Genomic DNA, 23135 nt, shown 5'->3' with positions numbered 1-23135 from the left:
TGGTAACACTAGCGAGCTGTAGAAAATATGGAGTGATTTTTGGTCCAATGCATGTTTAGCTTTATTTATTATTGATGTGTTTCTTGCCACCTTGTGTTGTATATTTTTATATGAAATTTCCAGTTCATTTTATCATCAATTATTATACATAGACATTTGGTTTAATTTACTCTTTCAATTTCTATTCCGTCTATTTGTATTTTTGTTTGACTTTCCCTTCTAATTTTACCTAATAACATTATTTTAGTTAGTCTGTTTTTGTCAAACCATCATTATAATTTGTTAATTTCTTCTGTTATTATTTGTATTAGCTTCTGTGTGTTCTCTCCTGAACAAAACCCTGTTTTATCGTAGGCCAATAATACTAACTTTAAATCTTTTGTAACTTTACAAATGTCAGTTATATAAAGATTGAACAATTTTGGTCCTTTGTTGTTGTGTATACCAATGAAGGTTCTCATTCATCCAGGTCGTTGTCATCTCAGGGCGTTCAGTTGTTCGCAACTGGACTGCTTGGTTTGTCTTCATCAGTTCGTGCTAATAGACTTAGATTGGTCAGCTCTAGAATTAAGAATTGAACGACTGTCGTTGGTTTTGACAGTTAGGATTGCTCGTTTAAATTAAAACAGTTGGTTTTCTCACTATGATAGGGAGAAACCATCCTTGCCCAGGCAAGGATGGTTTTTGGAGTATAATATTAGGGGTTTTGGCACCAACCGTTGGGCTAAATCTGACCAATCTAAGTCTATGAGCACAAAATGATGAAACATTCATTTGTTGTTGTGTGTTAAAACCAGGGATGGGCATTTCACATTTTCTTAAAACATTTATGTTATGTATTGGCGAACTTAAAATCTTTTAATTTTTCAAAAATCAACAGTGACCAAGTGCGCCTAATGTATGTATTAATTCTGGTCCTGCTTACCGACCTTGAACTTTAATGTTTTATTGAGAATATAGAACATTGCACATGATGCTCAAAAATCTTTCATAATGTTTTAGTACGACTTTGGTAGGCTAAGAAGCCGCACCGCTTGATGGAACGCGGAGCATTACGGCTACAGTAGTCAACATATGGGTATTCCTGTAGTACGTGTACAAGACCCCAAAATGACACCTATTATGGAGACATATTATCTGGCGTTTGTTTCACTATATTATGCAAAACCAACTTTTCTCACCTATTGGTACCCGCTGATGTGTATTTGGGATCTGCATATGTAATTAGCGTGCGTCCGCCATCGTAGTCTGCGCCGTGGGGCATTCATCCTCCGCTGTTGCATGCAGTTCTAACTTATATTTGTCAGTGGACTCGCTACGGAAGTGCTAAAAACTGCTGGTAGAACAAAGATGACGGGGAGAAGATGCTGTCGAAGTGAAGCCACGTAAATAAGACCATCCACAAAACGGCACATCCTGAAGAAAACGACAGAAAGAAGCTTGAAGATGGTCTATAAAACATAATGTATGCAATATTTTGACCAAAGAACCACCATTACATGTTATGTAATAGTGTTTTAAATGTAGAAAAATAATGATAATATGACCCCATAGTGCGGTTTGTAATCCGGTACGCTTTTTGTATGAAAATAGTCCTGAATAGACCCGCTCAACAGAAGTGCACCTTCATATCGCGACTTCCAACAGCGCCACTGTTGGTTCATCAAGAGCAGATTGATCAATAATCTGACAGAATTCTTAAAATCATTGAATGTATTTTTATACCGATCAATAGAAAATGTGTTTATTCTTGTGTATATTAGCAGGAATGTGTTTATTTGGGTTATGTTTTGTACTCTACTCACAGAAAACAGCACTGTACTTCCAATGTGCAACTGTGGAAGGATTTATAGTCGCATATTTATGTCTCAGTGGATATTTGACGTTTGAAGTACAATTTTAGTGACTTTCCCCTTCCTGCCCTGACCGAGTGGAAGATACTTATTGGTTTTCATTTCTCTGCCAGCAAGCATGACTGTCTTCACAGGTTTTCTTTGAGTATCCAAAACTCTATAAAAGTCTACAATGTGCTAGTTTTACAGGGTTTTTTTTTTCCAAAATTGTGTGTCAAAAGCTTTACTGGAACAGTTGACTTCACAGCGTCCAGATAGAAAATAATTCAGTACCATGTATCCATGCAGGAAAACTTGGAATGTTTTTGTTTTTGTCTAACCTCAGACTTGCCCACTCCTGCTCATTTTTCAACAAAATAACTAAGCATGTCTTCCAGGCATAGTCTTATAATTGTCAACAACAGAAAGTGATTTATGTTCAGTAAGCTTGCAAAGGAGGTGACTTGGAGCACATGGGGTTATGTTTAAGTTCTGGGTCACAGGTAAAGTCATATTACTACATCGGTAAAACAGTCCTTTGTATCACACAGACTGGGATGATATTCTGACTACTGCTGGTGCAAAAAGAAGATTCAGACAAGTGGAACAAACAGAAGCTGCGTAAGCGTTATTTGATCTCGTTGCTGGTGTCTGCGACATTTTGTCTCCGGCAACTGTATCCGAAACACATTACACCTTGATGCTCAGCTGACAGATCCCCATCTTTCAACAAGTGTCTGGCTAATGGCTCTGGGAGAGACACTTGGTGACAGACGACTCGGTGTGTCCAAACACACCTGCATTCCATCACCCCAAACTTGTTTGACATCTGCCTGCTCTTGGCATTGCACAAACACTTATTTGCTTAAGTGCAACAGTGCAAAGTAGTGCTTCGGCCTAATTGACTTATAAAGAACAGGCTGTTCTTTGGGAATTACATACTGTATACATATGTTTAAGCAAAGTGTGGAGAAGATTATGGAAAGAGTTTAAACTCAGTGAGACATAAGACACTTTCTAAAATGATGAAGTCAATCTGACAAATTCCATGATGTGGTAGAGCACTTTTGAGTACTAAACATATACCACAACAGGAAAAGACAGATGACGGAATAACATTTTAGACATAAATACAGCCAGAGAGGCAGAAAATCATGCAAGAGAAGAAAATGTGTGAAAGCCTCTCTTTTTTCAACTACCGAGAGAGCAAATGTGATGTTTGTATTCCTCAGTTCAGAAAACAACTCATCCTCTGTATAAAAATGATGTCCATGCCTGATTGTAGGCAGAGGAGCTGGAGCAACACAAAGTGGGCCCAAACAAACACACACAAAAACACACACCAAAATATGTCTTAATAAAACGTTTAGAGCCACAACTGAACATGCAAATAGACACAACAGCGACACACCTGTCAAAATACACAGCAGGAACGGCGTGCAAATAGTTTTGTTGTTAATTATAGTGCAGTGGCGGAAGGATCTACCCCACCCCCCTGCCCCCCAAAAAATAAAAAAAACACCTGTCTTTCTCTTCCCAACTACTGGGCCTTGATTGTTAAGTATTTCAGAAAACAATAGGCACCAACAATCCCATGCAAAGAGTATCAAATGACTTTTTCCCAGAGAGATTAAGAGAGAAACTGTTTTCAAAAGAATTGTAGTGCCCTCAGTCACTGATTGTCTGGTAATTGACCCGCCTGACTTGAGTTGCAAGTAGTGTGGGTTCAGTCGCAACTCTGTGTCATGTGAATTGTATGTCTCTATACGTATGTTCCCTGATTGACTGGTAATCAATCCAGGGTCAAGCCCGTCTTACATCCAAAGTCAGCTAAAATAGGCTCCAGCACCCCCCCAACCCCAAACACCACCACCACCACCACCACCCGGACCCTCTGCAAAAAAGCCAGTCAAAAATCACCTCTATGACAGCACTCTAGTGTTTTAAAGACCTTCTGCAAAAATGTAAGTCTCTCACAAGATTTTTATACTCAACTTTCGGGATAGCAGCTGAATTGCTCAAAAGGATGAAAAAGAGAGGACCTAAGGTTGAAACTTGAGGAATACTAGTATAACTATAACTAAAGATGTTGAACAAATGACTACTGACTGCAGCTGAAGTAAATCCCATTACAAAAAAGATTATAACTGTCAAAAAGGAGAGGACTTAAAAGGGTGCCTTGAGGAACAGTTATGTAAATCACCAGTGTGGACCGCAGTGTTCTATATTTGATACTAAGGTTAAAATGTAAATACAAGCTTCTGTCTATGTGTTTACAGTGGTCCAAGGTGCCATCTTGTGTTTTTACGAATTTGCTGCAAAATGTTTGTCTACCAAGTTTTGAATTGAACCTGGGGGCCGGTATGGTGTCATTCCCAGGGCAGATTTGGCTCCCAGGCCGCCAGTTGCATTTCCATTCAATACGACAGATCCCCTTAAAATAACAAATTTGCGGGCATCGTGTGGTAAGAAAACCAATAAAAAAGAAGAAAAGTCATGTAATTAAAAAGAAAACACCACTTAATGCTTGTAATGACAACATTAGTCACTTAATTGGTTGCTGCTAAACATTCACGTTTAAAAGTTTATGATCCTTTAAGACACACTACAAAGGACCAAACAAATAGTAAAATGCCTGACGACAACACTTATGTTGAGGATGACCTCCCTTCTTCTTCCTGTCCAGAGGTCAGCTCCTCTGAGTCCAACTGATGTGCTTCAGCACGCTTCTTCACTTAGCCGTGCTGTTACTTTTTCTTTCAAGCTATCCCTCACTCTTACGTCAGGTCCACCAGAAATGGCAGGTGCAGCGCTTCTGAGTCGCCACTGCGATGAAGTAACACTACACTAAAGCTGCGAGGCCACGTGAAACAAGTAAAAACATGCAGTGACATCAGGCGCCGGATCGCTCTGATATGCACGGCTCCAACAAGAGGAACCTGTTAACCGAGGCAATACGCCAGAATCAAGTGATACAATTCACTGACAGGCAACAAACTGTGGGAACACAATGAATAAACTAAGAACAAAGGTGCACACTCACTCCACAGGAATTAGTCCGTATTGCTAAAAGGTGGAAAACAATGCTGGTCATTTCCAACTTTCCAACATGTTGGTTATAATAATCAAAAAAAAGGTCAAAGCCTGGTGACTCCACTGGTGAATAGACATCAAACACACACAGGCGGACACACACTAACACACACACATATGCTAATAATAAAGAGGTCCACTGGCATGGGTTAACAGTCACTAATAAGCACACGTGTGCAGCAAGAAACACTCACGTCTTCATATAAACGGGGTTGCCTCCATAAAGCCTAATGAAAGAAACGTGTGTGTTTGCAAGTCCTTGAAATGAAGTTTGACAAAAAGCATCTCTGTCTTCAATTAAAGAGCCACTCCTGACAAATACAACCTCTCACTCCTAACAAAGGGGAAAGCAAAACAAACACTAGCTGAAATGTTGAGACTTTTTAAAAGTTTTTGGGCATGAACTACTCACCAACTGTGGCACGGATGAGGCCGCAGGACTGATGAACGACTTTGTACGTAAAAAAAAAGGTCAGATGAGCCGGGCTGGCCTGGAAAAAAAAGTGGAGACAAGATGTGTGCACGTTCATCAGAGTCCTTCTGACAGCACCAGCAGGGCAGCAGCCAACCTCGCTCTCTCTCGCTCTCCTCCTCCCTCCCTTAGACACTCTCCTCCTCCTCTCAATACCTCTTAAAATCACTCTTTCACTCCCCCAACACACTCACGCTTTCACTCGCTAGGAAATAATTACACTCTCTGATTCATAAAGCCGTCCTCTGTCACGTGACCCAACACTTCAAATATACAGCACATTTTTTCACGAGCCACAAAATGCCTGCAGGGAAGAAAAGCGTCCATAGAGCTTAAGTTTCTGTTTTTGATTCTCTCTTGCTTCTTTGTCTCTCGGGTGGGTTCTTTTTCATTCCTTCATCTGCTTGGCTACTGACTTGTTTAGCTGTACAAACTACTTGTGCAAGTTAGATTGGTGAATTTGCAGCTTTGAAGAGTACGTAAGAACATACAGAGCAGTACACATCATCTGCTTTGTCATATTTTGATCCTGGGTGTTTACACAGCACATTTATGAAGTTGAATCTACAGTCACTCATTCCCTGGGAGATTCATTTATCACATGAACATGGCACATTTCACCTCCACCTGCTCTGCACAACTACACACTTTGCTTTCACTTTGGCTGTAAGACAATGTTCCCATGACGCTTAATAAATCACTACTGTCATCAACATACTAGTGCAGATGGGACTCGGTATTAGAAAAATACTAGGGACACTTTTGGAAGCAAAAGGAGAAGTACAACTGAAAACATTCTGCTCCTATTGAGGATAAATTAAAGCCAGAATTTGGCTTTCAAAGCATTTTTCGGGATATACAACATCTGTCCAGATCCTGCCAAACATTGTGCAGTTGGAAATATTTTGTCAAGCTCAAGATGGCTTTTTTGCTAAACTAAATGACTTCAGTTGCTGAAGCGAAATGGTGGCACTTCGGTTTTAAGGGGAAGTTCTGTATGAGATGGCAGAGTGCAGCAACAACATTTTTGGGTGTGCCCTTAAACGTGCCCCTCTCGCTATGAGAGATCATATGTTTCAGATCTGTTTATGTGTTTGTGGTTCTGGGCGTGCACTTTGCTTTTCTGAATGTAATTTTTCTCAAGCTGTTTGTGTTATAAGGAGTGCCTCAGCGTTAGGGGTTGAAGGCATACATTAAAGGGGTCTTATTTTGCAAAAACAACTTTTCTTACTAGTTTTTGTGTATTTGGGATCCCCGTAAGTCCCGAAATATGAAATCAAACCATGGAGGCATGGCAGATATATTTATAAAACAATTGACAAAACATGCTACAAATAAGCCTCAAGAATTTGAGACTTTAGTGACATATTTTTATTTAGTTACATCAGCAAATATCTCCATAAATAGTAGAAATTTACTCAAAGAGCTTTGCGTGGGTCAGCCATTTTTATTTAGTTGTAGTCTGAAGTTGTAGTCAATAAATTCCTACCTTTTCGCTTTCCTCTTGTGTGGAAAACTGGCTCGTATATGCACATGCATGCTAAAATCCTCCGCTGTTTCCATTTCTAATAAAAAGTAGCGTATAGTTTTAATTTATATCTGTTAGTAGAAGCGTAAAAAAGTACAACATGGCTGATTGGGTGGAGACGCAGTCGAAGGGGGCCAGGCCTGGATGAGGGCTTTGGCACGTAAATAAGACCCACGGTTCTGAAAAGACAGTTAGAAAGCGGCTTGTGGACGGTCTGTAGAACAAAATATATGCAACATTTTGTACACGTTATGTAGACTACAAGGAAGTGTTTTAAATGTAGAAAAAATATGACCCCTATAACTTTACCTTTACTCATCACCATGGATGCTTCTTGGCTGCTGCTTTGAAAATTAAATTGCATTGATCTCTCAACTGTCAAGCATAGATGGAAATGTCACCACAGGTCACAGTTTGTAGGTTTTACATTAGCATTGACCAGTTGAACACCATTGTCTCTTTTCCACTATTATATGTTGCATTAAGCCTCTGGATGACCACTGGAATGCAGCCGCAATGGAGAGCACAAGGTAAACTGCCACCAGAGGTGCTAAATTGAACATCTACTGTAGCAAAAAAGAATGTGGGATCACCACAAACTTCTTTAGACATCCCAAACACCCTCTGGCTCAGCAACAACTATGCAACATAGCGTTTAGCTTTGCAGCCAATTCATGCTAACCAGTTGACAATGCTGTTACTAGCTTTACATTGGAGTCGGATTACTGCACTGCTGGCATAACCGTGACACAGTCTGTAACTTGATGTCAGCATCCTAATTGGCTCAACATTGTTAAATTGTGCCATGCTAATAGCTGCAAATAGATTCCCTTGAAAAACGGAAGTGTCCCATATTTAGAGAGAAAAGTATGCATTCTGTATTGAGCTGTCAAGGGATAAACTTTGTCCCGTATTTTTATGACCGTGAGAAGACAAAATTGTCTGGAAATATAAATAAATTTCATCTAATGAAGTATTTGTGATTCTGATTCGATCTCAAGACAAAAGCTTTACAACAGTTTGCAACAGAGTAAGCCAATCGATGCCAGTGTGTCGGATCGCTCACCTAGCAAACTCAGTGCAGTATGACTTTTCTGCCATTTTTGAGTATTAGTTTTGTCTTGACTGCCGTTCTGTCTTTGCTTGGCAGCAGCCAGATAGTTATCTTCCTAGGTTCTGGAAATCGGACTCCAAATGTGACTTTTTACCACAGTGACCCTTTTTTTCTTTAAAAAAAAGTAGCAATTGGAGAATTTGGAGATGTCTTTTGTTTAACGGAGAACCTACATATGTGGCAGCTCACTTTTTTAGAAGTGTCTTTTAGCAACTCTGCTCTTTTGTTTTCATTATAATAATGTCTTGTTCTCAAAACAGTAGTTGTGTATGTAAGTTGTTGAACACAAGCATAGTGTGTCCAACTTAATGATAGTGACTGTAGAGCACCAGTGATTGGAATCTATAATTTCCTGTTGTCTAAAAGCATTGATAGGAAAACAATAATGTCTCTCTTTCATTAGAGAATGTATCGAAAATCAAATGTTGATCCATGAAATTGGGACTATTACAGTTATCGATCTCCCCACATTACGACACAAATGAGTCATTTGTTAAACCTAGCTATAATCCAACCATATTGGACCAAATCAAACAAAGACCTACGCAACCACTCTTGAAAATACAGGACAGCCGGGCAGTTGTATTATAGTACAACTCATTGTTATTCCAATCAGTAATGTGTACTACAGAGACCTAATTTGAAAATATTCTTCTTATGCATGCATGACTCATTCTAAAAGCTCATCTAATATGGTGCCTTTCAGGCATATTGTCCCAAAATTACCTCACAATCTCACAGATTTAAGCAAATCATTCACCTATTCACCCTCTTGCCTCCTTAAAAGCACTTGGCTTTCATTTGCAAATCCTAGTAAGTGGCCTGATGTAGTAAAATATTGTATCTTTATAAACAGCGGCACACACATACATTAATGTATGCGCCTCAGATGCTGGTTCTTTCATCCATTTTTAATGTAGATATGCTCATACAAAATGAGGATAAATGAACGGCGACGCAGTGAGAGGCCCTGCTGCTTTTTTACACAGAGCTAATATTCAGGAAGCGCCCATCTTAGCCACTCTGCAAAAGGCACCTCAGCTGATCCTTATCTCGTTTACATTTGATTTACGTGTTGCTTATGAGGCCACCGAAGCTAAAAGAAATCCCTTAACTGTTTATGTAGCGGTGCTAAATCAGCAATTGCGTAACGCGAAACAAGAAGGTAAATAGCGCCCTGGGACCTTTAAAGACTAACTGTATTAGTCGTTAGACTGATGTGACTTTAAAATCTGCGTGATAGCATCAGGCGGTGCACGTGCGAGCCAATGTGCAGTGGTGTGCATGAGGTTATTGTCAGGGTGCAGGGGGCTGTGCTGTGGTCCTTATTAAATTGTGACAGAGAGCTTGGGACTATTACAGCATGCACGCCGATGCTGCATGGATGAGTGTGTGCAGGCAGTAGCAGTGAGAGGGTCAGAGGTTACTAGTGTTTGTGTTTCCGTGTCAGTGAAGTGTGCTTCAGGCAGAGATTTATGATCATTGTGTCTGGGAGGCTGCAGAATGGGGGATAATGAAGACAGATCAGGGTGCTATCCCACTCTCTGGGCACCACTGGAAACAAGGCCTATTGGCCCCTCCATTCGTGTATCATTAACTTCACCCCGTGACATCATAACGCATTGCTCTGACATCAATCCTGACGCAGCACACTACGGCTAAAAGTTGAATGCACGGGATTTTTACAGGAAGTCATCTGGGAAACACGGGTATTGTTAGACGCGGAGCTCTGCAGCTCCACTCCATGTGTTTATGAAGATATGAAATATTCATAAGAGCCAGTCGTGTGTTTCCACTTAACATTCAACATATTTGCATTCACGGAGGAATGTGGCGCAAGCCTGGGGCTTGCTGGCAGAGAAAAAGCAGCAAAGGCAGAAGAGGAAAGAGCAAAGAGTGATGACAGAGAGAGCAAGAAAGGCAGGAAGTGAGGTCAGCTGGTTTTTACAGAGAAAAGGGCTCAAAAAGATGATAGCTGGTACAGTGAGCGTGAGAGAAAGAGGTGCAAAATAGGACAAGTTGGTTTGATAGAGGCATGAATGGGGGGAGGGGGAGTTGATGAACAGAAAGCGAGCATGGCGGCAGGTTTTAATCAGTTAGAAGATGTCTGCTCTGAGATCAGCCAATTCAGATTGATGCTATGTCACGTTTGGTAGACAAGCAAGGGGACGCAAATTAAGGCAAGCGAGCGCACTTTGTTCAATTCTCATTTGCACATGCACACCCACACAAATATACACTTGCTCAAACTTTCTTGGTTGCAGAACTAATAAGCACACATCCTCAGAAATGAAGGAGCTCATTCATCCTGCCTGGCAAACTCTGTTCATTTCTGGTCCAAGTGCCTTGAAGTACACAGTGGAATACTCACAGCAAAATGACTTTACTCATGGCAAAGAAGAAAAGCGTTATGGGCCCATCATGTTTTTTTTTTTTTACCACAATGTACTCTTCTAGCAAAAACAAATGAGTACAAAGCTTGGAAGAAAGTGCCTCTTTTACTACACTGGAAAAAAAGGAGTGTGCATAATTTGGGGGTGCATGGAGAGGTTGCGGACACAGCTACCAGTGTGTGTGCCAGCAAATGAGCGCGCTCGCCTGTTCCCCAACATGTGTGTCCAATGAAAGGTGAACGTCTCTCCTGTCTATACTTTCCTCAAAAATCAGCCATGATGTCACAATGAACCCGTCTTGAACCCACCTCTGTCAAAAAGCATTACTCCAGCACTCCCTCTCCCTCATTTTCTGTTCCACCTCTCCCTCCTTCCTTTACGCTCTGGTCCTGCCTCGCAAATTCTTCACTGAGCTCCCATTCTTTTCCTTTCCTCCTTTTTCATATTTCCGTATTTTCAGCATTTCCCCTCTCCGCGTCTGTCCGTGTCTCGCTTCCCTCTCGCTCCTCTTTCACAAGGCCGCACGCATATTTCTGGCAACCGTGATTAATTCCATCACCAAAAAAAAAAACCCACTGTAGTCGTTTGCCAAAAATGCCAGAATGTTCTGATTACCATAAACTTTGTTTAAGCTGTGGTTTGACAAAAAAAAATGCTCAGAGTGCATGAAGGGAAGCCAAACAAAATAAAAGAAGCAAAAGTAAGAAATAAAGGGAGAATACAAATGTAAAGAGGGGAAAGAGGGGTGGGGGGGGCAGCGAGAAGGCAGCCAGAGAGCCACATATGGAAGTAATTCTGTAATTATTGCAAATCTGCAAGCTCAAAGGGAAAGGTCTTCTTTTCCATGCCTCTTTCCCTGTGCATAAAACTGCCCTTGTGAGAAAGCTGGGCACAGAACACTGCTACCGCAAAAAAAAAGTGCATTAACTTTTGGCACGAGTGGTTGGTGTATAAACATGTAGTATTTTCTATGTTGGTCTGCTTGTACCCACATTTCTCCTGTTGATCCTTGAGGATAATTCTTTGCTCAGAGGCAGGGACGTAATTTGGGGGAAGGGGTGAGGTGTATGTCCCCTGCACTTTTTTTAAAAGGCAGTTTATACGCCTTGCAGTTTTTAAAATATAAAAAAACATGACTCTATATATGATGGTAACTGTCCAGGATGTACCCTGCCTACCGCCCGAATGCAGCTGAGATAGGCTCCAGCACCCCCCGCGACCCCGAAAGGGACAAGCGGTAGAAAATGGATGGATGGATGGAAGATGGTAACAGTTGAAGCACTAGGACCAAGCGGAAAACGGCTCTTCAAGCTGAAGCCTGTTTCACATTAAAATGCCCACAAATTCCTTCTTGCCAATAAGTGATTGGCTGTCCTAGCTGTCCCTCCATCTGGCTGTAAACAGCACCCGTGTTTTGTTAGTTGGTGGGGAGTCCGTGTTCATCTGCCACTAAAAAGTTGATAGTATGTTGGGCTTCTGCAAGACCACTGCTTTTTAATGATGGACATTATAGTGGTACTTGGAGAGCCAAGTTTTTTCTAAGTTGGTAAAAAAAAGTTTGAGAAACACTGAGCTACACAGAATTTAACATCAGGTTTTTTTTACAATAACATTAGGATCTGTGTCTGTGTGCGCGTGTTTGGTACTTAGGCGCAATAAAACCACTGATATTCAAAATTCATGAATGACTTAAGTCAGGGGTGTCCAAAGTGTGGCCCGGGGGCCATTTGCGGCCCGCAGCTAATGTTTTCCCGGCCCGCCGCACATCATTCTAAAAATACTAAAAAAAATTTTTTAAAAACATTAAAAAGTGGAATAAAACAGAAAATAGGTGAAACGCAACGAGAAAAACTTTGCAATGTTGACTCCATCCATCCATCCATCCATCCATTTTCTACCGCTTATTCCCTTCGGGGTCGCGGGGGGCGCTGGAGCCTATCTCAGCTACAATCGGGCGGAAGGCGGGGTACACCCTGGACAAGTGCCACCTCATCACAGGGCCAACACAGATAGACAGACAACATTCACACTCACATTCATACACTAGGGCCAATTTAGTGTTGCCAATGCAATGTTGACTCTAATAACATAATTTGTTTTTACAATTTCTCACAAAATAATAATGAATCAAAATCAATGTTGCTATGAATTATTGACCGATTTAAGGACAAAAAGGACATACAAAACATGGGGAAAAAAAAAAAGAAAAAAAAAAAGTTAATTATAACATAAATTGTTATTGTAAACATACTAAGCTAATTACACTATATATTATCTGAAGCTGATAGAGAGATTTAAGCGTTGAATGTAAACATGAGTGGGGCACTTTTGGATCCTTAAGAATTTTAGTGGAATTAAAAAACACATGTCTTTGCTAAAAATATTAAAATAATAATAATAAATTAAAATCAATGTTGCTATTAATTATTGACCTAGTTAGGGATCCAATTACTTCACATCAAATATTCCACTTTGAAAATATTTTTGGGAAAAATATTATATTTTGTATTTTTGCACCAAAAAATAGGGTTTTGACAAAAAGCTCATGAAATGTGTGTGTGTGTTTGTGTGTGTATATATATTTTCACCTGAAGTTGAATTAGAGATTCAAGCGTTTAAATAAAAAAATATATATAACTTGTTTTAAACCCGTTTTAAGACTGAAACCCTTCTGCGTCCCTAGGACCTAACTTGCGGGAGCCCCTAAGGTAAAAAAAAAAAAAAGTGTATATTGTATTGGTTTTGAAAATGAAAAATATTAAAATGGCCCCCGCATGCTTTGATTTTTCAGTGTGCGGCCCTCAGTGGAAAAAGTTTGGACACCCCTGACTTAAGTGGTCCCGAAATGCGGCTCACTTGTTTAAAAAAATTAATAACGAACAAAATACAGCAAAATTGAGAAACAAAAAAGTGCAAAAGAACACTATGTAAAGTGTCATCCATCCATTTTCTATACCGCTTATCTTCATTAGGGTCGCGGGGGTACACTGAAGCCTATCCCAGCTGACTTCGGGCCAAAGGCGGGGTACTCCCTAGACTGGTCGCCAGCGAACACAACAAAACATAAAATATTCATACCTATGGACAACTTCGAGAGTCAAAAAATTTACCTAAAATGCATGTTTTTGGAAAGTGGCTGAAAGCCGGAGTACCCGCAGAAAACCCACACAGAGATCAATCAATCAATCAACGTTTATTTATACAGCCCTTAATCACACATGCCTCAAAGAGGTGCACAAACCACGACGACATATCCAAATGGAGATTCCATCCAGGTCTACCCAATCTCCTGACTGTGTGGCCTACACCAGTGGTTCTCAACCTTTTTTCAGTGATGTACCCCCTGTGAAATGTTTTTTAATTCAAGTACCCCCTAATCAGAGCAAAGCATTTTTGGTTGAAAAAAAGAGATAAAGAAGTAAAACACAGCACTATGTCATCAGTTTCTGATTTATTAAATTGTATAACAGTGCAAAATATTGCTCATTTGTAGTGGTCTTTCTTGAACTATTTGGAAAAAAACATAAAAATAACTAAAAACTTGTTGAAAAATAAACAGGTGATTCAATTATAAATAAAGATTTCTACACATAGAAGTAATCATCAACTTAAAGTGCCCTCTTTGGGGATTGTAATAGAGATCCATCTGGATTCATGAACTTAATTCTAAACATTTCTTCACAAAAAAAGAAATCTTTAACATCAATATTTATGGAACATGTCCAAAAAAATCTAGCTGTCAACATTGAATATTGCATTGTTGGATTTCTTTTCACAGTTCTTTTTGACAGACATTTTAGTGAGGGTCAAACCATCATGGCATGGGGGAAACTCTGGGTTTATGGTAATGAATGGAATAGCCTACTTGATTTGATGTTCAGTTTATGAACTTACATTCATATTTTGTTGAAGTATTATTCAATAAATATATTTATAAATGATTTTTGAATTGTTGCTATTTTTAGAATATTTAAAAAAAATCTCTCGTACCCCTTGGCATACCTTCAAGTACCCCCAGGGGTACGCGTACCCCCATTTGAGAACCACTGGCCTACACCACTGCTAACCACTAGGTAGCCTTGTGGCCATATGTAAAGTGAAAAGGCTGAACTGTTGATACTAATAACGACACAAGGCTTTGTCTTTAAATATATATATATATATATATATATATATATATATATATATATATATATATATATATATATATTAGGGATGCCCTGATCAACATGTTTGGCCTCTGATCTGATTTGACTTTGAGTCCTGATTCAATACTTGACAATAGATTGTAGATCCGAAAATGTTTTATGGTAAGTATCTAAAGTAAACACCAAAACACATTTTTATAAAAACGTACCTATTTTAATTTTGAATATGCTAATATTGTTGTAAATCCGATGACGTAATAGATTGGTGGTATTGAATGCTACATAAACCTTGTTTCACAAAATAAAGTGGCTAGTGTACGATAACTAAACAAAAGCAAAATCTACCATTGGCTCCTATTTAAATTATTTGGGTTTTACCCTCAAAGCCAGGGGTCCCCAAACTTTTTGACTCGGGGGCCGCATTGGGTTAAAACAATTTGGCCGGGGGCCGGGCTGTATATATATATATATATATATATATACATATATATATATATATATATATATATATATATATATATATATATATATATATATATATATATATATATATATATATATATATATATATATATATATAAATATATATATATATATATATATACATACATACATACATACATACATACATATATATATATATATATATGTATATATATATATATATATATATATATATATATATATATATATATATATATATATATATATATATATATATATATATATATATATATATATATATATATATATATATATATATACGTATATTTGATATATATATATGAGATATGGGGCGGTATAGCTCGGTTGGTAGAGCGGCCGTGCCAGCAACTTGAGGGTTGCAGGTTCGATCCCCGCTTCCGCCATCCTAGTCACTGCCGTTGTGTCCTTGGGCAAGACACTTTACCCACCTGCTCCCAGTGCCACCCACACTGGTTTGAATGTAACTTAGATATTGGGTTTCACTATGTAAAGCGCTTTGAGTCACTTGAGAAAAAGCGCTATATAAATGTAATTCACTTCACTTCACAGATATATATATATATTTGATATATACTGTATATATATATATATATATATATATATATATATATACATATATATATATATATATATATATATATATATATATATATATATATATAAATATATATATATAGATATATATATATTAGATATATATAGCGCACTTTCCGCGCGCGCGATGATGTCACGTTATCGATGAGAAAATGCATTTTTTGGCACTATATGATTTGCCTGAGCAGCTAGGAGACACCGTGAGTAGCAAGCGGTACAAAGTGGATAAGAAAAGACAGAAAAAAAATAATGTTTTGTTTTTTGTATTTTATTTTTTTATACTTGGGACTTCCCGCGGGCCTGATTTTGGACGCTGGCGGGACCCCTGCTCAAAGCCTTCCTGTGTCCAGACCAAGTACCACCTCAAGAAACACTTGGCTCTCCAATTACCAATATTAAAATACGGTAGCATAGTAGGCATAGGTATTCATAAAAAATGAGGCACGGGTTGTTGTGCTTTATCATTATCCTGCCTTCTCCTTTGTTGTGATGTCTGCACCTGTTTCTTCAGTTCATTCGTCCTCGGCGAGGGGCGGACCTTGAGGCACACCTGCTACTAATTAGCCCGCTAGTATTTGTCACTGACAGCTTGGCCTTGCCGGTTATTGTCTCCTGAACTCCTCACGTTCATGCGCCTGTTTCACCTCGCCAGTCTTGGTACGTTGTCACTCCTTAGTCCTGAAATCCCTAACCTCATTGTGTTTGCTTCCTAGCCTCCCTGAGGTAAAGAGGATTCTTTGTTGGACTTTTTGCTGTGCTCAGTGCATCCTGGCCGTTTCCCCTGCCGACCACTGAGTAACCTGTTTTTGTCTGTGTTACATGGTGTGCGCTTCTGCCCCATCACCTTTAGTTATCCCTTTTTGACTACTGGTAATTAAATGTTTTCCTTTTTGTAATTCTACCTTGTCCCCCGTCTCTGCATCCTGGAGTCAACACCTTGACCAAGACCTTAACACAGGTTTTATTAAACAAGTATATGTAGTACTTTTGGCCGCACTGTAACATTACACACAGTTTTAACAGTAACACTTTTTGGATTTAGGAAAATAAAACTCTCTATTTTAATCAAGTGATTCTTTGGCATAACACTAGATGGATCCAGCATACCACTAGTGTTACACGTACCACACCTTGAGAATCACTGATCTATAGTATAAACATCTGGATCGATCGCCACTACTTTGCATTAAAGTACCAGTAGATTGGAATAACAAGTTGCCTCTATATTGAAACTATTATCATATATATCTGATTTATGACACCAAAAGACTTCCAAAGTTTGCAAAAAAATAGATATCATCGAAATATTATAAATTTCACTGAGATTCCCGAACCATTTTGAGAGATAATGAGGAAGCCAGTCATGTGATCCGTGACGTAGTGTTAGCAACCACAGATCCGTTCCCCGTCAACAACAAAGCTAATCAAGCAGACTTTGTGAGAGCCAAAAACAATTGCTTATGGAAAAAGTACGGTATATTTTTCAACCCAAATACAAAGAGGATGAGCATTAAGTTTCAGAAAGCCGACTGCTACCTGGAGGCAGCTATATTGTGACACTAGCATCCGCATCATTGCTAGGTGCTAAACATACAAACTAACCATAACAAACCAAAATAAAACAAACACTAACTGTAATATTTCCACTGTCAATGGGATGTCGACCGACAGGACACTGACATAATTCCGTTTAGATGAAGATTCAATCAAAATCCTCACAAAGGGTTAAAAAAAAGTAGCTGCCACAAGCGTCTTTTTGTGTCTTTATCGTCACCTTGGGGATGTGAAAGTCGACCACCCTGTCAGTCCATGGCCATATTTGTCAAGATCTGCTTCCTTCAAAGAGCCATCTTTAGTTTTAATTATTATGAATATGTTATTTTGCACTTACAAAATAAATTATTGAACAATATATTCCCCATAAATTTGTTGCAGTCCTAAAAATATACTATTATATCATAAAATCATTAAATTAACGTATGAGTCAAATTGTAGAAATATCATTCCCAACAAATAAAGTGTGATTTGATTTTTTTTGTTATGGGTGCCGGGCCTCTATACAAAATTCTGCTTCGTACATGTGTACCAGACAGCTATGAGTGAGAGTGAGAGCAAGAACGCCAGACTTTTTCCACAGGCCAATGACATGATACACATGTATATATATATATATACATATACACATACAGTATATAAATATACATATACACATACACATATATAAACATATGCAAATATACATATATATACATTCACAACTATATACAGTATATAAATACACATACATATCTACAGTATATATACATATATACATACATACATACATACATACAGTGTTTCCTATGGATGTAATTGAATGTGGCGCACCGCCAGCCACAGCATTTTTATTATCACCACACCTTGAACATTTTTTTTTTTTTTACTTGAAAACAAATTAAAGTAACATAATATATTGTAGCCCCCAGAAGAAACACACAACGTCTGACGCTATTTTTAACTTTTATTACCAATCTTATGATAACAAATGGCAAAGTTCCAACAGGTTTTACCTCCCGTGTACGCATTTTCATCTCCGTAAGTCTGCGCTTCCCCGCCGGACACACAACAACACTTCGTCATTCTCCGCCAATCACCTTTCAGGCACGGACGGTGTGTTTGCAAACATGGGAAAAACTGATATTAATTCGAAACCACACAACCATTAAACATAACCACCAGTAGGTCGTTACAGTTTGAATGGTTTTATTTATTTGCGTACTGTTGACAAGGGATATACCGAAAACTCGACCATCGAAAAAAGACTTTGATTATCGAAAACAGTGCTGTCAAACCTGGGGATGTTAACAAGACGCACGCCATTGTCTGGAGCATTTTCAGAATGTCTGCGATGGGGACGTAACCAGACATATTGTGGACAGAGATCTACAAAATGTGCAAATATTAAGAGGACAGTGGCAGCTTTTAAGAAGAGAAAGTTCAACTGGAGCAGCACAAAACAAGTGTGACATCATGCTTGCTGTAGCTCGCCTCTTCTGTCAGGGACATTGAGGGACAGAAGTTAAGAGTCTCTAAACACTGCTACATTTTATAATGACACTAGAAGAAGATTAGATTTGTTGCTAGTAGTTTTTATATTTAAAAAAAAAGTCATTAAAAGTCTCTAGAATATCACTTGAAAAATTCTCAAAAGTTTATTGTACAATAAGCAACAACAATGGAAAATATGGCAAAACAGTATAAAAATATATACTAATAAATACTAATTAATAAAAACAGATTTGTTTTTAAATGTACATATCTTTTTTTTTGCCTTTTTATCCAATCCAATCGACTTTATTTATATAGCACATTTTAGAAAACAATAAATGTTTCACAAAGTGCTGCACAGGAGATAAAAAAGAAGCAGGATAATACTAAGGAGAGTCAATTGTAAAAAAAACACTAGTGAAAAAAAATTTTTTAAGAAAATAATATCATCATAGCAGATAAGACCAATTATTCAATGATGGTGACAACGCCCATAACCACGCCACTGACCCCGCCCCCACTGTCACAGGTATCTTGGCAGTCGAGGGAAAACCCTGTACATATACATATGTATGCATATATACATACATATACAGTATATATATACATAAAAATATACATAAATACATATATAGACATATGTACATATACAACATATATATACAGTACATACATACACATATATGTATATATACATACACATATATATATACATATATACATAAACTTATATATATACTGTACATATATCCATAAAAATCATATATATGTATAGTACACATATACATATATATACATACATACATATATACATACACATATATGTATATACAGGTATACATATATACATATACATATATATACATATATACATATACATAAACACATATATACATATATAAATATAAATGTATAAATATGTATATATATATATTCGATTCTTCGGGGTAACGATTCAATTCAGAATCGATTCTCGATTTAAAATCATTACTTTTTAATAACATTGCGTGCCATGTTAAAAAAAATATATATATATATATACTGTATACACATATATATACATATACTGTACATCATATACATACATATATACATACACACACACACACACACACATATACATTTAACTCCATATACATACAAATTTCACTTCAAAATAAACCCTGATTGGACTTTAGATACGTGTTACCAAGTTTTAAGCAAATAAACTATGTAAATTGAAGTAAAACATTTTAAAAAGTGTTCCTGGATGACATTCTGACAATAAAATTGCATTTGTATCCGAAAATGTGGGGTCTTTTTTAAGTTAACTTAAATTATTCAAACAAATAACAGCCTGTAATTAAACATTGTTAATCCAAATTTTTTTAAAAAAAGTGTGATTAATCTAGATAATCACACTTCTTTGATGTTTTGTGTGGAAGCTTGGACAGCCCTGCTCTCAATCAGCACACATTAGCTCATCTAAAACAAAGTGGAATAAAGTGAAGTCTCTCATCTGCCATGATGACTCACAAAAACCACACTGAACAAGTAATAGGAGGGAGGGGCCCGAGGGGGCAGACACACATCAGGACGGGGATGAAGACCGCCTTCGGCCTGAGGCTATCCAGCTTTTTGCAGGTGTGTTGGCAGCCGCTTCTTCCCCAAAGCACCCTCAGTGCAGCCTGTCATTATTATCCTGTGCCCTGCCGGGACGTGTTCCGGCGATGAGTGCGCGGCTCTGACACTTTTATAAAATGGCAAACATACACTCCGTGACACGCCTATAATTAATGAGGCAACCATTTATGTGGAGTAAGCAAGCCTACCTTGTTTTGTGTTGGTTCCAACATTCCACACAAGTTTAGAACAGCAGACTTTTGACCGCGAAACGAGACAAAAACAAAAGTCATAGACAGTCATCGAAGGGCGTAACTCCCGGATCAGTTTGTAAAGACGGCGCCATTTGTCCTTACAGCTCATATACTAATCGGGTCGTTGGTCAGATTAGCTTCGTTTGTTGTCAGTCCGTCACTGAGACTCAGCAGCAGTTTCAGGGGCGTCGATTGGAGACACCGAAGGGGCACATTACTGGCACGGTGGCTCACCCTTGTGGCGAGAGAGAGTACTGCTGCTGCTGGACATAGTCAGCTCCACTAATGGACATTGGATTGCTACTTTCAAAGGCAAAATTAAAGTATTGCTAGAAACATAATTTTATATGGGACTTTATTGTATTATATATATAGTACATGTGCCAAAAATAAAAAATCATAAAACACAGTATATTTAAATATACTAAATGTAAAAAAGGGAATACATATTCAAAATAATCTAGTTTGGTTACGCCATCATGAGCGCAACACAAGGTTGTAAAAGTTTCAACTACAATTCTAAATAAGATGTCAAAAGCAAACTGAAATCAAATACACACAGCTTAAAGATTGATCAATACCTATTTATGACGATTTATCAAAATATAAAAGAAATATACCTGAACAGAACGCTCATGATGGTTACACCAAAAAGTAACACTATGAATCGCGTTTTTCCAAGTTTTGGGGGCATTTTTATGCTATTTCCAAGCATCTCCTTTTTATTATCGTTGATTTTTAATGGTCAAACTAATGCATATTATATACGGTATGCATGCCCTAGTAAACAAAAAAAAGTCCTATTTATTTTTGATTGTTACATTTTGAAGTACATTTGTGCAGGTGGGTGCGAATGTACCCATTACCAGAGCTGTACACATGTATATTCATTAAAATATGGTAATTTTGTGTGTCGGTCTTGTTGACGGCAGGAAGTCATTTTCTCGGTTTGTTGGTCTGTTTGATCTTAATATAATCCCGTTTTGGCCAGGCTGCCGGTACCTTAATGTCTTGCTCTGCAGAAATACTGAACACCATGATGTTGCTTTCCACTTCCACACAAATCTCCTGAAGGTCCATCCATCGTAGCTGCACCCATACACACCTGATATGTTTACATGCAAATTATTGCATTCATTTGGTTAAAACCAGTGTTTTAAAAGACATGTAAAAACCTTTATTAACTGCTCAGTGGCCTTGTGGTTAGAGTGTCCGCCCTGAGATTGGTAGGTCGTGAGTTCAAACCCCGGCCGAGTCATACCAAAGACTATAAAAATGGGACCCATTACCTCCCTGTTTGGCACTCAACATCAAGGGTTGCAATTGGGGGTTAAATCACCAAAATGACTCCCGGGCGCGGCCACCGCTGCTGCTCACTGCTCCCCTCACGTCCCAGGGGGTGATCAAGGGGATTGGTCAAATGCAGAGGTTAATTTCACCACACCTAGTGTGTGTGTGACAATCATTGGTACTTTAAATGTATTAGGTTTTTGACTTTTTAAATATAATATTAACATATCTAGACTTAGACTTAGACTTAGACTTCCTTTTTATTGTCATTCCAATTTGAACTTTACAGTACAGATAAGAATGAAATTTTGTTACATTAGCTCATGGTAGTGCAGGATAAAAAAGCAATAAGGTGCATATATAAATAAATAAATAGGTAAAGATAAACCCCCTAAATAATTAGGTTTTGCTTTTTTTTTAAAGTTTTTTTTTGGTTTTTTTTTACAAAAATGCCAACAAATTCAATATCAAGAGGCCCGAAAATGAATTTAAAATAATCATGAAACCTCTCAGTATTTACTTAACTATATTGTATGTTTAGAACTCTGTCAAATGGACTTTTTTAAGCAGTGTTACAGTATCATTAGCAAATATAAAATTCTACACCAAAAAATCATAATGTTAGCATGCTAACATTTTAAGCAAATTTCATACTTTTGAATAAAATTTTGCAGCGCTAGACCTCAGAGCTGGGGTCGCCAACCCGTCGATCACGATCGACCAGTTGATCTTTGGAACCCTACCGGTCGAAAATATAATGAAAAAAAATAAGATATTAATATGACATCAGTGACACCCCCATCCGGAGAGTTTGAGTGAATAACAGACAACTTTCGGTGCTCATGTAAGCTGACTTGCATACATATGTGACATATATATATATTAGGGCTGGGCGATATATCGAATATACTCAATGTATCGCGGGTTTGTCTCTGTGCGATGTACAAAATGACTATTTCGTGAGTATACGAGTATACGTTCTCACGCAGTTGCTTTTAGCTGCGAGCATTACACTACAGGCTTTTCTCACTCTTTCTTATCTCTCCTTCTCACAGAGACATAAAACAAGCGCACGTCATATACTGTCGCGCGTGCAACGTCATACGCCCTCGCGGAGCAGAGAGGTAGCGGCATGGGTAAAGTTTGCTGTAGCAGGTGGTGCAAGCGGAGCGGTGCAAGTGGTAATACGAGAGAGAGAAGGTGCGAATATGGTAACAAATTGAGGATGAAGAATTAATTCCCAAGAAAAACAACACTGGGTCCATTGTCTGGCGGTGGTTTGGCTTCAAGCAGGAAGATGTT

General features: G+C 38.3%; 1 protein-coding gene across 3 annotated transcripts in view; it reads right to left on the bottom strand.

Moving 5' to 3' along the window:
* LOC133653657 (retinoic acid receptor gamma-A) overlaps positions 1 to 20732 on the bottom strand; it is an 86503-nt gene extending 65771 nt beyond the window's left edge. Inside the window, exon 1 of one of the 3 annotated variants that reach the window (XM_062053188.1) lies at positions 20499 to 20732. The gene's annotated coding sequence lies outside the window, so the exon portion shown is untranslated. Of the gene's footprint in view, positions 1 to 1181; positions 1198 to 5337; positions 5468 to 20498 lie in introns of those variants that run through there. The other 2 variants (XM_062053189.1, XM_062053190.1) reach the window with 2 other exon arrangements.
* Positions 20733 to 23135: the final 2403 nt, after the last annotated feature.

Source organism: Entelurus aequoreus, linkage group LG07, assembly GCF_033978785.1.
Source record: "Entelurus aequoreus isolate RoL-2023_Sb linkage group LG07, RoL_Eaeq_v1.1, whole genome shotgun sequence".
Lineage (NCBI taxonomy): Eukaryota > Metazoa > Chordata > Actinopteri > Syngnathiformes > Syngnathidae > Entelurus > Entelurus aequoreus.
This window is presented reverse-complemented; position numbering and strand designations above follow the sequence as displayed.